The 16,803-nt window shown below is 43.3% G+C and overlaps 1 long non-coding RNA gene across 1 annotated transcript; it reads left to right on the plus strand.

Moving 5' to 3' along the window:
• Nucleotides 1–588: 588 nt before the first annotated feature.
• On the plus strand, nt 589–1,179 carry LOC115142094 (uncharacterized). The gene is made up of 2 exons (XR_003865459.1): nt 589–822; nt 1,052–1,179. It is a non-coding gene; the product is annotated as an uncharacterized LOC115142094 (long non-coding RNA).
• The last annotated feature ends 15,624 nt before the right edge of the window (nt 1,180–16,803 follow it).

Raw genomic sequence — 16,803 nt, forward strand, 5'->3', positions numbered from 1 at the left:
AAAACATAACCAGGTAAAAGAACTCAGAACGTACAATGTATACCGTATCACGCATTGGCGAAAGCCTAAAAGGACAAGGCTGATTTAAAGACGTGTAAAATACCTTGATTAGCTGAATCAGGTGTGTTAGTGCTGGGTTGGGACAAAAACCTACACAGAGATGGCCTCCTGGACCAGGAGCAATGAACACAGCCGGAGCCCTACGACTTATCCAAAAGCTAAACAAATCCATCTCTGAGGCTGTCCTAATATGGACACCGCACTACAGGTTCCTCATATGGACACCGCACTAAAGGCTCCCTGTCTGTATCTCTTACTAACATTTAGTAAATTCCTAAGTACCTAAACAAAATATAACAGAGTGTGAGAAAACCACTCCATTTGATCCCGGCGCTCTGTGTCTCGCTCCTAAATCTCCCCAGAAAGCTGAACTAGTGGCTTAGTGTTTGTTTTTGATTGTGCAGGCTGAGATGACACAGTCTGTTGGGTGCTCTATTGGCCATGTGGTTTGGGTCCATTGGCCATGGCCGCCTCTACGAGGGCTCAGTGATTAGATAATAAACTACAGAGGGGAGAGGTCCAACGGGATAGGGCCAGAATGCCATGCCTTCTCTTTTTACTGCAGCATCATCCTGTCAGGTTGCTAAAGAGCTTGATGCCCGATAGAAAACAGAGAGGTGGGCTGCATCTACAGACATGACACGAAGTGCCGTATGTCTTCAGAGAATTAACTGACATCCACCTGGATATGATCGGATTTTGTTTGTGTCTATCGTCCCCGGATATTATTGTATCTTCCTTATTTTATTATATTATACAAAGGTGAATGATGTTGTTCCGTTTTTTGGGGGGTTTTACGTAGGATGTTTACGGGTTTACATTGCCATTACTAGGGTAGACTGCAGTTTGAGCGGTCTAGTCTAACTTCAAAAGTAAAACTGCAAACCATTTGTAACTTAACAGATGTTTGATTTTGAAATATGTATTCCACAAAAGCTACGAGTTCGAGATTCCAGCCTCATGGCTAACACCCAGTGTGTTGTTTTGGCAGGGAGAAATACACAGGCATGCAGCTGAGGGCTTACTCCGAGAGCTCGCCGACATTCTTCTCCGTGTTCTTTATTCCTTGTGTCTAAACTCGGTGTGAAGTATTTTTCATTAAAGAAAAATTTATCATGATTGTTATTGTTTGCGTCATTCATGCTTCCCGTGCTGCATGTAACATTGTCCTCTTCCCCCTTCCCCTTGGTTTTGTGTTCCACGCTCAATTAAAACTATGCATCTTTCCTGCCTTAATGACAAAAGTACAGTAAGTTATGCATCGATTGCATGTGTGTGTGTGTGTGAGTGTGCGTGTGCCTGCGAGTGTGTGTGTGTTCACATGCGTGCATTGCTATGTACGTGTGGGTGTGGCATTCCTTCACCCTCAATCTCAAAAGTAACACAATTCAAAACGTATTGATAAGTATGGTCCGGGGGCGAAGGTGCGTGTGCACAAAAATACTCTAAACCTTGCGTGCGAATGTTTTCCAGCAAAGGTTGGTATTTATAAATGTTTTACTTGTTGGGAAAGTGTGCATATATCCACGTACGCACAGCATCTAGTGGCTGATCAATTGTATTGCAAGCAAATGTTATTATTTAGAGGGAAAATGGTGTGCTTGATGCACAGGAATTATAATAACGGTAGGCTAATAAAAACATAAAAACTTTGGCCTAATAATAAAACAGATGCATTTGCCGTTGCTAAGGAGCCTCAAATGTTACTTTTTACATAGGCCTAAATCATAATCATCTCCTTTCTCTCCTTTTTGACATGACTGGTGTAATCCCTCCACACAACAAATATTAGGCTACCATTTATCCATTGCTCATTCAATAGCCAAGCATGTTTGAAAGTAAATAGACCGGTAGTCGGTGAAAAATATTTGACAGTATGGATAGGCTACATAATGAGATAGGATCGGGACATCATGGCCTATTTCATCTCATAGCCTATCTATCTCCAAGGCAGGAGATAGAAACACAATAGTAAATAGATAAACAAAATATGTAACAACAAGTAGTATTTTTCGTGGAAGTGTGAGCTGTAGCATTTTCTTTTAAATCGTTCGAATAGACAATCAACCTTGCAGAAAGCATAGCCAGTGTTTATCACTCGCCGGTGTTTATCACTCGGTGTTTATCACTCGCCGGTGTTTATCACTCGCCGGTGTTTATCACTCGGCATTGTTTATCACTCGTCAATGTTTATCACTCGCCGGTGTTTATCACTCGCCAATGTTTATCACTCGCCGGTGTTTATCACTCGCCAATGTTTATCACTCGCCGGTGTTTATCACTCGCCAATGTTTATCACTCGCCGATGTTTATCACTCGCCAATGTTCATCACTCGCCGGTGTTTATCACTCGCCGGTGTTTATCACTCACCGGTGTTTATCACTCGCCGGTGTTTATCACATGCATTTAAAGCATTCTGCCCACACCTCTACAGAAATGTGATCAAATTCGCCATTGCACTTTCTTTGAGGAATTGTCATGGCCCAGTTCCAACATCTCCAAATCATACAGCATATGAGTCAGGTTTTTCCAGGCGGGGTTGTAGCGCTCTTTCACAAGTGCAAAATTTAGTATGGCTTGGATTTATCAATGAAAACATGCTTAATTTTTACGTGTGACAGTTTGATAAATCCCAATCTTTTGTTGCACAAGCAAATTCAAAAATCTCAACGTACGACAGAATTGAGTATGACATTTGCCCACGGTTGATAAATGAGGCCCTAGCACTATAAGTAACAGAAACAGAGAGAAGTCAAGCAAAGAGTGTGGGGAAAAGTAGGTAACATGGAGTTAAACTGGGTCCTGGACTTCATGACAGGACAACCCCAAGTGGTAATGGTAAGCAACAACACCTTCGCCATACTGATCCTCAAAAGGGGGGCCCCACAGGGGTGCGTGTCCAGCCCCCTCCTGTTCACTCCCTGTTCACTCATGACTGCGCGATCATGCACATCTCCAACTCAATCATCAGGTTTTCTGATGACAGTGGTAGGCCTGATGACCAACAACGACAAGACAGTCGACAGGGAAGAGGTGAGAGCCCTGGCAGAGTGTTGCCATAACCTCTCCCTCAATGTGAAAAAAACTAAGAGGTCCACATCGACGGAGCCGCAGTGGAAAGGGTCAAAAATTCAAGTTCCTGACCACCTGAAATGGTCCCTTCACACAGACAGTGTGGTGAAGAAAGTGCCACGGGAAGACCAATAAGATCATCAAGGACCTCAGCCACCCGAGCCACAACCTGTTAACCCCATTACCATCTCGAAGGCAGAGACAGTACAGGTGCATTCAAAGCTCAGACCGAGAGACTGATAAACAGCTTCTTCCTCCACGCCATCAGACTGTTAAACAGTCTCCACTAGCCGGCCTACACCCAGTACCCTGCCCTGAACATTAGTCCCTGTGTAACGGCTCTCGTCGGGGGAAGGAAGAGTGGACCAAAGAGAAGCGTGGAAAGTGTTCATGATATTTATTTTCAAGAAACACTCAAACAAAAATAACAAATCCAAAAAAAAGAAAGCGAACAGTTCCGTCAGGCACAGACACTAAACAGAAAATAACACCCCACTAAACCCAAACAGAAAATCACAACTTATATATGATCCCCAATCAGAGACAACGATATCAGCTGCCTCTGATTGGGAACCACACTCGGCAAAACCAACAAAGAAAGAGAAATCATATATATTCCCACCCGACCTAACCAAACATAGAGAATAAATAAGGATCTCTAAGGTCAGGGCGTGACACATGGTTACTAGCCGGCTACCACCCGGTACACATATTAATTGAAATGCATTCCAGGTGACTACCTTATGAAGCTGGTTGAGAGAGTGTGCAAAGCTGTCATCAAGGCAAAGGGTGGCTACTTTGAAGAATCAAAAATGTTAAATATATTTTGATTTGTTTAACAATTGTTTGGTTACTACATGATTCCACATGTGTTATTTCATAGTTTTGATCTCTTCACTATTATTCTACAATGTAGAAAATAGTAAAAATAAAGAAAAACCCTTGAATGAGTAGGTGTGTCCAAACTTTTGACCAGTACTGTATATATATATATATATATATATACACCGGACTCTGACAATGCTCGTTCTGATATTTCTTAATTCCTTAATTTTTATTTTTTAGATTATGTGTATATTGTTTTGTATTACTAGGTATTAGTGCACTGTTGAAGCTAGAAACACAAGCATTTTAACTGCACCTGCAATAACATCTGAAAATCTGTGTGTGCGACCAAGAAACGTTGATTTGATTTGATTTGAACAGAAACATACTACAGTTACGAGGAAGAGAGTTATTAGATTCACAGGGAAATCACGAGATGCAGTGACACCACAGTTGACACCAATATTGCATCTCAGAGTGGTTTGGAGTGTGTCCAGTTCACTACTCCTTAGTGTTGTGCATTCCACAGCACAGCCATAAGAGACTACCTCTCTCCCTAGTTCAAATCAAATCAAATCAATTTTATTTGTCACATACACATGGTTAGCAGATGTTAATGCGAGTGTAGCGAAATGCTTGTGCTTCTAGTTCCGACAATGCAGTGATAACCAACAAGTAATCTAACTAACAATTCCAAAACTACTGTCTTATACACAGTGTAAGGGGATAAGGAATATGTACATAAGGATATATGAATGAGTGATGGTACAGAGCAGCATACAGTAGATGGTATCGAGTACAGTATATACATATGAGATGAGTATGTAGACAAAGTAAACAAAGTGGCATAGTTAAAGTGGCTAGTGACATAAGGATGCAGTCGATGATCTAGAGTACAGTATATACATATGCATATGAGATGAATAATGTAGGGTAAGTAACATTATATAAGGTAGCAGTAGTTACATTTCACCTCCCATTCCAGAGTGCAGCCCAGCAGTGCGGGGTCTTGGGGGGAGCTTGGTTAACGGGAGCCCCAGGAGCACGGCCGTAATCTGGATCCTGATGGGCTCTGTCTCTCTGGGAAGATCAGTTCCCCTCTTAATGAGGCCCCGGCCTCTCCACACCACCAGCCTCTCCCCTCTGCATTTCCCACGTCCACCATATCACATTCTCTTCTGACTTGCTGTAAATCTGGCCTGCATTGGCTTGATCGACGTTAATTACTGTTCTCCACGCCACAAAAACGGATCGGACTAAATGTGTGTGTGCGTGAATGCATGTGTACATATGTGGATGTGTGTGCTGGTGGGAATTGGGGTTATGAAAACGAAGATGAACAAATCCAATTCTCACACATAGGCCTATATACATCCACCCTTCTGTCCCCCAGCCACCCCCGTGGCCACACAGGAGGGGCCTTTCCCCCCTCCCAGGCCAAATGTTCTCCTCTCTCCTTATAAGTGCCTGAGCCCCAGAATTTTAAATATCAAGATCGGGTTTCCAGGCAGGTAAGTGCATCCAGACATGTTATCTGTGATATCACCGGAGGTTTAGTCCCTCTCTACTTCTCTCTTCCATCTCTCCCTCTCTCCATCTCCCGTTCTTTTCTGGGTATGTCCCCTTTCCATAGTACTGTACAGTGAAACACAATCCTTTGCATTATATACTTTGTGAAAAGCGGTTTTCTGCAGCATCTTGTCATCGTTTGGGCGAGCGGGGGACTTTTTGAAGTGCTCTCGGGTTCTGGGCTCGGCGCATAAGAGTGACGGCTCTATTGCACAACACCGTATTATTTACCCAGATGGGGTTAATTGCTGAATAAAAGAATGGTTCTTTTCAGTTGACCATTGTGAAGCTTCTCCCACCCCCCTAACCCTTCTACTCCCCCACACTATGAATAAGGAGGATAGGGGAGCCCAATGATGAATATCAAACCCTCCAACCAGAAAGAGCGACTCGTTCACAGTGGAAATGCTTGAACTTAGTCCAGGAAGGAGACGCATTCACTCGTAGCTGTTCTCTGAGCGGGATAACAAGAACACTCAAGGAGAAGGGAAAAAACAGGAATAGGCTAATCGCCTAGTCTACCACATCAATGCTGTGCTTTTTGTCAACAGGGAGATGAAGAGAGGCTAGCGTTCAATTCATTAGTATTTCTATTCCTCAGCAATGCAAAGGCTCTGGTGTATTTACATTTGGTAATCACAAGGACGGGTTTTGTATAAATAACCAGGTGCAAAGCAAGGGCACATGGGGAGTTATAGGATTGAGAGAGAGAGGGAGACAGGGAGAGAGAGAGAGAGAGAGAGAGAGAGAGAGAGAGAGAGAAACCGTAAAACAGCTCCCACTCTTTGCAGTGTCTGGACGAGGATGGCGGGTTAGACAGGGCTTGACAAGCTCCAGAACAGTAGCCTTCCCAAATCCCCATTAGCAAGAGGCTGCCAATATTTCTACTTTGAAGAGAGGAAAGTAAACAATCCATTTCAGAAGATAAGGTGGAGGTGAAGGACTGTGCATGGGGGGGCGCTGGGAAAATACTCAGCGGTCTTTGAGGCTCTGTGAACTCACCCATATCCACATAGAAACAAAGCCAGCACTCTATAAACTCCATTCGATGATACAGAAGATAGTCATGGTGGATGTCCAAAACAGAGAGCCGGGGATGTCCAAAACGGAGAGCCGGGGATGTCCAAAACAGAGAGCCGGGTATGTCCAAAACAGAGAGCCGGGGATGTCCAAAACAGAGAGCCGGGATGTCCAAAACAGAGAGCCGGGTATGTCCAAAACAGAGAGCCGGGGATGTCCAAAACAGAGAGCCGGGGATGTCCAAAACAGAGAGCCGGGGATGTCCAAAACAGAGAGTCAGGACACAGTGTGACAAAAACATCTGCAGTCTGAATAAATCCCATTTAAGTAAGGAAAAACGGTTTATTTGTACAGAACTACATTAGCTGATATATTTTTCTTAAAATGTCTGATACATTCTTCTCTCATTCTTATGCTTGCTGCATGGGGGAGGTGAGGAACTTTACAAAAGCCTACTCCCTCATAGTCATCTTACCACACACACCACACACACACACACACCCATACATGCACGCACACACACCTGAACAACACAAAGCCTTCAAGTGAAGGACAGGGTTCCCAGCAACAAATCTATCCCTCATAAAAGCCTCCACCTTCCCTGACCCCTATCAGAACATAGTGTCCCATCTCACCACAGCTCTCCAAACAGGCTTGCATTGATTAACTCAGGGGGGGTTCTCTGCCACCCACCTATTAATTATATGGCCTTCATTAACACTGGCCTGATGAATGGCTTCTGCTGGAAAGCCGAGTTAAGAGGTGTTAACACAGCACCTGCCTGCACTCATGTGGCAACTTATTAACCAACAATGACCTTCCACACCGTAAAGCCACTTGCTGTCTATTTGCTGTCTAATAAACAGGCCCCCATGTCTCTCTCCCCTCCCTTGTCCCCTTAATTAAGCCTCTCGGACTTTATTGTGCTTTAAAGCTAAAAAATTACCCATAAACATTGAACACCTGGAATCAACTAAAATACTGATCGGGGCACACACACCCCCAGAAAGTGAAGTACTCTAGGTGGTTAATGGGCTAATGAACAACCTCTCTACGTTGTAGTTTAATAAGGGGAGAGACCCAGGTATGAGGAGCCATAAGGGTCAGCTTTTCTCTGTTGACATTGTAATGGTACCAGCCAAACACCTCTTAGGCTCTTCAAGACCAATCTGTCGTAATAGTAGGGAAATTCCCACCAGTCCCCTCAATGTTTTTTGGAACTCAGGGATGGTTGGACTAGAGTATAGTTAGACACAGGATTAACCAGTTTTATGATTAAGCATCTTTCGGAGCACAATGACCAAAGGCAGTAAGTGATCTTAACCCCAGCCTTTTTCTGTTAAGGGCGCTGCATACCTACCTGTGTAAGAAATTCATCTTTAAAACAATAACCAATCTCTGATCACTTTATATACTGTACGTTTCTATTGAAACCAGTGGGGACGGGTTAGGAAAAATGACAAGTGAGCTGTAGGACCATAGTTAATTTCTCCCATTGTCAGAATGAGTGGTTTGGGCCAATTGCACAAGTTAGGAGTCAGTGTGATATGTGACTGGATTGGTCTGTTGGTTGCCAAGATGGCATGCTCTCAACAGAGAGAGGCAGTAGGTCTGAGGGGGCCCTAATGATTTGGAGCAGGCTCCCTGAGTGAACGAGGAAAAAAACATTCGAGCGAGATGGTAATGGCTCGTAATGTGAGGACGTATTTATTTCATCCATTGGCCCAAGTAATTGGCCGTCTTTCAGTGTGGCCGTGGTTAAAACGCTGAGTGATGGATGGGAGTTTTGACAGAGGTTAGCCGGCTTCCGCTTTCACTGCAATTCTTCTCTGTGAGAGAAAGCTCCCGTCACTGCTTTAGTAGACTGATCCACTATGAGACCCCCATTCCGAACCCTCCAAACCCTCCGAGCCACTTTGAGTCAAATCAGTAAGTGAGTATTAAAACCTGAATTGAGAAAAACAAGAGAGCTATTAGCAAGGAGTACAATTCACATACTTCACTGTGTCTGGGGCATTATTCTTTGAATTTGAGGTTAACATGTCAAATAGAAATTCCTCTATGAAATACGACTGCATTATTAGAGACTTGAAATTACTCTTGGGGCAGGAGAGTATTAATGTCCATGTCAAACCATTTAGCAACTAATCTTAATGAATATCACTGTTAAAGAGGAATAAATCAAGGAAAACGTAAAGTGAACCAATTACGAAAAACTATTTCTATGCTGGTAGGTTACAGAAACAACAACATTTAGAGTAAGGTTTCCTTTTCAATCTATTAAAATGTTGAGATATGATCCTATACAAAATATTTTCAATTGAACATTTAATTGACTCTTAGCTGTGCCAAAGCAGCGCAGAGCAAGAGTAAAATGACTAATTTAATATGGCAAGTAAAGCCAACAGAATGACTTTAGAGATTGGAGTGAGTTTCCCCTGGCTCACAATCCCTCAGGTGGATGGGGGGATGCATTGTACAGGGAATGTAGGGAGCCATAAAAAAAAATAATGTGGTCCAGCAAGCCAACAGTGCGCGCGCGCGTGTGTGTGTGTGTGCGTGCGTGTGTATGCTTGTGTATGTGTGTGTGCGTGCATTAGTTAGCTAGTTTGTGAAAAGCAGGTAACCTTGAAGTCCAACCCCTTCCCCTGTGTCCCCCTATTCTTCGGCCTTGGCACAGCCAGTTCCCTGGCAGGTGGACCTAACCATCACAGTGGAAGGGGTGGGGCGGGCACTTAAATTATGGCTTGGGCAAAGCACTCTTTCACAGCTCCCTGGCCACCTAACCCTTCCAGCTAAATAAATGCAATTTTATGCACTTACATAAATCTAATCAAACAAGGCCTTCTCTCTTATTATTTCATCTGATTCACCAGCGCTCCCTTATGCCATGCATTGTGACCAATGCCAGGACAGCTGAAAAATCAGGAACTGGAACCAAAGACAATCCCTGGACTTTTAAAAAAAGAGTCAGAGACAGTATACTTTCCTGAGAGCACGCTTCTATGAGTGTTAAGTGTTACTATCTTTATGTAGGTTTATTTATAGTTCTAGTAAAGCATAGCTAGTCTAAGTAAAGCATAGGTTAGTATAATATTGGGTTGCACCCCCTTTTGTCATCAGTTTTATTGTATTACTTTTGATTTTATAATTTTTTTTACTTTAGTTTATTGAGTAAATATTTTCCTAACTTTATGTTCTTAAAACTGCAATGTTGGTTAATGGCTAGTAAGTAAGCATTTCACGGTACGGTCTACACCTGTTGTATTCGAGGCATGTGACAAATCACATTTGATTTGATTTGATTTTGAACAGCCTAAATTTGTCAGGGCATTCCTAACGTTTTGTAAACTTTAGTCTTAAGCAGCTAAATACTTAACAAAATGGGGGAAAGGATACAAATAAGTGATAGTCTTGATTTTACTTCACTAGACTAAAAAATATAACAAATCTTAAACTGAAAAAAATTATGTTTTACTAGTTAATGTTATTACTAAGTGTCTGTTTTTGTCTCTCTTTGTTCTCGTAAGCTGCCATGTCAGCCACAGCTGAACCCGAGAGCAATGCACTGGCTCAGTGCTAAGCGTGGGCCACAGGCATATTAGACGGGACAGGCAATAGTGTTGATTACTCATTGGCCATTAGATTGCTTTCACTGCAGTGGCTAAGCCTCCTGCATCATGAGCTCACTTGGCTGAGCGCAAGATTAGAGAGCGTGCTTCACCCGCCCGCCTTCTACACCCCCCCCCCCCCCTATAAAGTTCATCTGGCTCGCCTCAGGTCAGCGCAACAGCGCAACAGCAAGAAAGGTTGACTCGCTGTGTAGTCCTTATTACCTCATTTCCTGTGACCAGGATTTTACCCCCTTTCTTTTCTGGTGCAGGGACATGTTTTATGATGGTTATGCATACTTAATGGTCCCTACGACTTAATTGTTTTCAGGGTCAATTTAGATTGACAAATTCTGTTTATGATTTTAGAAAGCACCCCCCCTCCCCTCCCCTTGCCTCGCCACTGCTATCCCACTGCTGGCTTCTTAATGATCGACTGGATTTAGCGGAAAACCAATACAGATTTTCTTCCTTACATTAAAAAAAGCAACAGCCCCAAACTCACCATCACGTCAACATCACTTCATAGTTAAACAGTGTGGTTCAAAAAGCATACAAGTTCACTCCAAGTCATCTGGTGGAGCTGAAACACTGAGCTGAACACCAGAGCCAGCCTTTCGGGAGGATTCAGGCTAATATCAAGAGTTATAGTCTGGGTTCTCCACTTCCTAATAACCTAGGACTTGAAAGGTGGACAGAGAATAGCATACATAGCGCTGCAGCTTAAAGCTCATTAACCTCTCTCTCCGGCACCTTGCTGAGTTGAAAAGGCTTGGCTGCCTCTCGTAGACACATTCACTGGCAGATAATCAGGTCAACAGCGGAATTAACCAATCTTTTAGATTTGGTCACTGATGCTTGCAGGTTGTAAAAATACTTGCTTTTTGAGTGTCATTGTGACTTACGGTGATATAGTAGCCGTCTTGTCATTTGGAACAATGAGGGATATTCCCGAGAAAGTTAAGGACAAGGGCAAACATCAGAGGGTTTAGTGGCATGACGGCAAGGGAGATATCATGCTATGCAAATCTTACAGGGAACACTATCAATCACTGGCGATGATGTGAAGGCCTGTCACAGATATAAAAGCCAAGATGTAGCCAGTGTAGGGGGGAAAAAAAACATTTTTTTCTATATCTTTTCTGGGTATTTTTTGTTGCTAAAACTTGCATTACTATACAGTTGTTGGGGCGACCACCCACATATCATAATATTATGCATACCGGTAACACAGTAGAATACTATATGTATATATATGGGGAAAAAAACATGGATTTTTTTTTAAACGGTTGTCACGGCCGTGAGCGTACATTTTCCTTTTTATTTAAAATGTTGCCAACAACAAACAAAGAAACAACCATGATGCTTACAGGGCTATAGTGCCACTAACAAAAGTCAACTTCCCACACTGAAAGGAGGGTTAAAAAAAAAAGGGCTACCTAAGTATGATTCCCAATCAGAGACAACTATAGACAGCTGTCCCTGATTGAGAACCATACCCGGCCAAAACATAGAAATATAGAAACATAGAAAACAAAACATAGAATGCCCACACCACATCACACCCATTACCAAACCAAATAGAGAAATAAAACAGCTCTCTAAGGTCAGCGCGTGACAACGGTTTTAATGAGTTTACAGTTCATATAAGGAAATCAGACAATTGAAATACATTAATTAGGCCCTAATCTATGGATTTCACATGACTGGGAATACAGATATGCATCTGTTGGTCACAGATACCAGACAAAAATGGTAGGGACGTGGATCGGAAAACCAGTCAGTATCTGGTGTGACCACCATTTGCCTCATGAACAGGACACATCTCCTTCACACAGAGTTGATCGGGCTGTTGATTGTGGCCTGTGGAATGTTGTCCCACTCCTCTTCAATGGCTTGGCGAAGTTGCTGGATATTGGCGGGAACTGGAACACGCTGTTGTACATGTCGATCCAGAGGATCCCAAAAATGCTTAATGGTGACATGTTTGGTGAGTATGCAGGCCATGGAAGAACTAGGACATTTTCAGCTTCCAGGAATTGTGTACAGATCCTTGCAACATGGGGCCGTGCATTATCATGCTGAAACATGAGGTGATGGCGGTGGATGAATGGCACAACAATTGGCCTCAGGAACTCTTCACAGTATTCAAATTGTCATATGCCTGCCCATACCATAACCCCACCGCCACCATGGGGCACTCTGTTTACAATGTTGACATCAGCAAACCGCTTGCCCACACAACGCCATACATGTGGTCTGCAGTTGTGAGGCTGGTTGGACGTACGGCCAAATTCTGTAAAACGATGTTGGAGGCAGCTTATGGTAGAGAAATTAACATTCCATTCTCTGGCAACAGCTCTGGTGGACATTCCTGCAGTCAGCATGCCAATTGCACACTCCCTTTAAAACTTGATACATCTCTGGCATTGTGTCGTGTGACAAATCTACACATTTTAGAGTGGCCTTTTATTTTTCCCAGCACAAGGTGCACCTGTATAATGATCACACTGTTTAATCAGCTTCTTGATATGCCACACCTGTCAGGGGGATGGATTATCTTGGCAAAGGAGAAATGCTCACTAACAGGGATGTATACAAATTTGTGCACAACATTTTTAAGAAATAAGCCTTTTTTGTGTATGGAACATTTCTGGGATGTTTTATTTCAGCTCATGAAACATGGGACCAACACTTTTATATTTTTGTTCAGTGTATATACATTATACTTATCCCATCAAACAAACTATTTTGTAACCAATTCATTCCAGTATATGTTGCATAATAATTCTGGCTTTATATAATTTGCTACACAAACAGCTAAACATCTTAATATGACTGAATCAAAATGCCTTGAGAGGTTTCCATTTAAAAGCATCGGGAAAGGGACTTATGATTGTATGCAGATGCACATTTACGCAGGTGTGTACTCACACACATGCATACACACTCACTGGCACATACACGCAGGCAGAGAAGCAGGTTTATTTGTGTGCTGAGCGTGCTGGACCGCCCCTGACCCACATGGTTATAGCAGGTTGTCCTAACAGGGAAGAACATAAATCTTTCCCATGTAGCAGGGCGCTAAAGGCCGCAGTTAAACTGCTCAAACACTGACTGGTGTGTGTTTGTCACAGAGGAATTTTTACTGGGATTTGTTTTTGAGAATCGTCAACCTACCTTCCTTCTCTTGCCCATCCTAAACACACAAAGCTCATTTTACTGACACACGTGTCACCTGACAGAAATGCATTGTTATTTTTGTCTGAGGTATTTTCCAGACATTTCGAGATAATTTTCTAATAGATTGAAGGTAATAAAGTAATGTGTGTAAAATAAGCTCAATTCTAGCCATTCTTTAGGCTTTTAGGTTGCTATATCTATCTATCTATCAGCTAACATTAGTTAATACCCATATCATGGGGATCAACTCAGAGAGGAGAATATTCAACTCTCAACCCCCACCTCCTGCTGTTTCACCCCTGCAGTCATGCGGCCTGGGGGGCACCAGTGGGAGTGTTCTATGCAGAGGGGGTGGGGCATGACTGAGAGCTGGTGGGGCAGGAGGGGGGCAGTGGCAAGCCCAAGGGGTGATTGCTGCTGAACTGTGGGAATGTGGGATATGCTCCCTGACATCTCTGTGTGGATTACGGCTCACGAGCCGTCGCTCCCAATCGGCCGGGCTCTACATCACCCTCCACCCAGGCCATCAGGGAGCAGTAGGCCTGGGCCCGGCCTGGGTTCCTCAGCCCCTTAGCTCAAACCCTGAGCCCCCTACAAGACTGGAGCAAGGGGAGGGGAGGGTGGTCAGATGGGTGGGTGAGGCAGGTTCTGTAACAACACGGGGTATCTGAGTGCGCTGCACAGAGGAGTGGTAGGAGAAGAGGGGAGAGGGGGGCTATAGACAGAATTTGGGCCAAGAAAATCTGTCTTGCTCCGATTTACCTCCCATGAATCCTTCCAAGGAGCTAATGCATAAGAAAACTGAGGGAAATCAAATAAATAGAAAGACCTTTAGATGGAATTTGGCCATTTGGGGTGATGTCATTTGTTTTGCGAGCAATATACTGTATGGTGGACATGCTTCTCTGGCTTTGCAGGGGAATAGGGAGATGGACATGCTATATAAATTATAAATGTAATGTTCCACATTAATTCATCATACACACACACACACATTGCACAGTCAGTCTAAGCTATCATGGTTATAGTTGTTTGTTTGAGAGAAGGCATGTACGCTTATTTAAAAGGAGTGTTCTGTTGAACTGACTTGACCTTGGATGAGTTACAGTACAGTACAGCGCAGTAGACATGGCCTCAGCAATGATATCAGGTGAAAAGTGTCCACTGCTGTGGTGCTGTGGGTTAGTCATGGCAGTTACAGCTAATGCTCGTCATCGACTAAGTCTCAGAAAAAGCATATAATCACAGACTAGTCTCAGGACAGGCAGGGCTGTGAAACTGTGACTCGCTCCAGCTCTGTTCTGTCTGTCTCACAATCCCGGCGAATGGAAGGAGGGGGAAGGAAAGGAAACACAGAGAAACCCGAAGTAAAGGAAAAAGGACAGAGTGAGAGCAACAAGAAAGCGCTTGAGAAAGAAAGGGGAGATAAATGGAAATGCTCAAATTTGGCTCACAGGCTGTGACCCTCTGATCCAGCAAGTAAAGAGAAAGAGAGAAAGGTACAGACACAGAGAGAAAGGTACAGACACAGAGAGAAAGGTACAGACACAGAGAGAAAGGTACAGACACCGAGAGAAAGGTACAGACACAGAGAGAAAGGTACAGACACCGAGAGAAAGAGAGAAAGAAAGAAAGAAAGAAAGAAAGAAAGAAAGAAAGAAAGAAAGAAAGAAAGAAAGAAAGAAAGAAAGAAAGAAAGAAAGAGAAGAAGGTTGTCTGAGTGCTGTGGTTCCTCAATCAGGCACTCACCCGGCGAGTTCATTCCTTGCATTCCAGCGAGAGGCAGGCGCAAGTCTCACCACTGGGTCATTTGGCTTGATTGACATTATTTGCTACCATTAGCCAATACTATGTGGTTGCCCTCTGACCCCCTGCGAGCGCGTTGTTTGAAACAACTTTAAACAGTTTGTTTTAATCTTCATGGGAAAAAAGCCCCTGGATCCTGCCAGGGCCCCCTTAGATCAATCACCAATTAGAGGGGAGATAATGGAACCCCTATCTTCAATGATTCAACTCTATTCTTTATCTCTTTTTCTCTTTCTCTCTTTCTACCACAAACTCCTTTGCTCTTACAGGCACTCTCTCTTGCTCTCTTACAAGCTCTCTCCCTCTCTCTTTACCTCTCTCTCTCTCTCTTTCTGTCTCTCTGGTCGTTTCTACACTATGTGCAACTTCTGCTATCAGAATACAAAGATCGCATTGAAAAGACAGGCAAAGATCCACTTTCTGGTCTGACTATGTTCAGATCTGGCTGACCACTTCAGAAGGTGATCAGGGATGCGTTGTGTGTGGCTGTACAAGTCTTCCCGAAAACGTGCATTTTGGGACCGAGAGGCACCTTTTCCTGATGTTGCAGGAATTACATTCCTAGTGTGTGAGGAATTTGTTTGCTGGCCTCTAAATGCTAGCCAGCTAGCTAATATTTAGACCATTTATTCTTTGTTTGGCTAGAGTTATACTAACCGTTTGCAATCCCTTTAGTGTTGCTTGCTAGCTTGCTGGCTAGTTAGCTGGCTAGTTAGCTGGCTAGTTAGCTACAGTAGTTAGCTACTGCCATCAGTTAGTGTTGTGTTATTATCATATTTGACCTATTCCACTGTTTGTAGAATGCATACTGGCATTTGAATATAGCGTGGGGAAAAGGGAATCAGGACACATTTAAATGTAGGTGTAGATCGGAATTCCATGATCAGAACTCAGAATACTAAAGCTGCATGAACTGTCAAGTCTAGACACAGCCTCCTCTCTCTCGCTCTCTCTCTCTCTCTCTCTCTCTCTCTCTTCCCCTTCTACGTTACTGCTCCCTCTCCCTCTATCACCACTGACAAAATAATGACCGTGAAGGAAGTTAAAGATGTACGTGTGCGGTTTGACATAACAAAAGCGAAACTCCTCTTTTCTCTTTGAACGACAGACAGAAACCTGTGAGCCAAGTGATCCCCTTGCCTCATCATACTGATGTACGTGTGAATGAACGGGGCACAGTGGGTTTCGAATCTGAGTTAAAGCATAAAAAAAAACACAATGAATGTTTCGATTGACAATTCAATCCTACAGTTGAAAGAAAGTCTACCATATACCATACATGGCCTTTGGTTGTGTTAAAACATGTATAATTCAATAGAAGAGGTAAGGAAGGTACTGGTGTTTAAAACAAAAGCAAGGAAAGCATCTATAAACCGTAAGACAGTTAAAAATACGTCTAACCTCATTCTTCTCTATTGGTGTTTTGCCAAATAAATAAAGTTGTAAAAACCCAGCTTCAATTATATATGAATGCCTACTTTTTAAGTGTAAAATGTATGATGACTCACGGCATTCCCTCACCGCTGAAACAAAATAGTAATGTAGGCCTATTTGACCTTTACATTACAGGAACATGGTCACAGCCCGGTGCGAGTGCGTGTGTGTGTGTGTCTGTGTGCGTGTGTGTGTGTGTGCGTGCGCGCGTGCGTGTGTATG

The sequence above is a fragment of the Oncorhynchus nerka genome, linkage group LG14, assembly GCF_034236695.1.
Source record: "Oncorhynchus nerka isolate Pitt River linkage group LG14, Oner_Uvic_2.0, whole genome shotgun sequence".
Lineage (NCBI taxonomy): Eukaryota > Metazoa > Chordata > Actinopteri > Salmoniformes > Salmonidae > Oncorhynchus > Oncorhynchus nerka.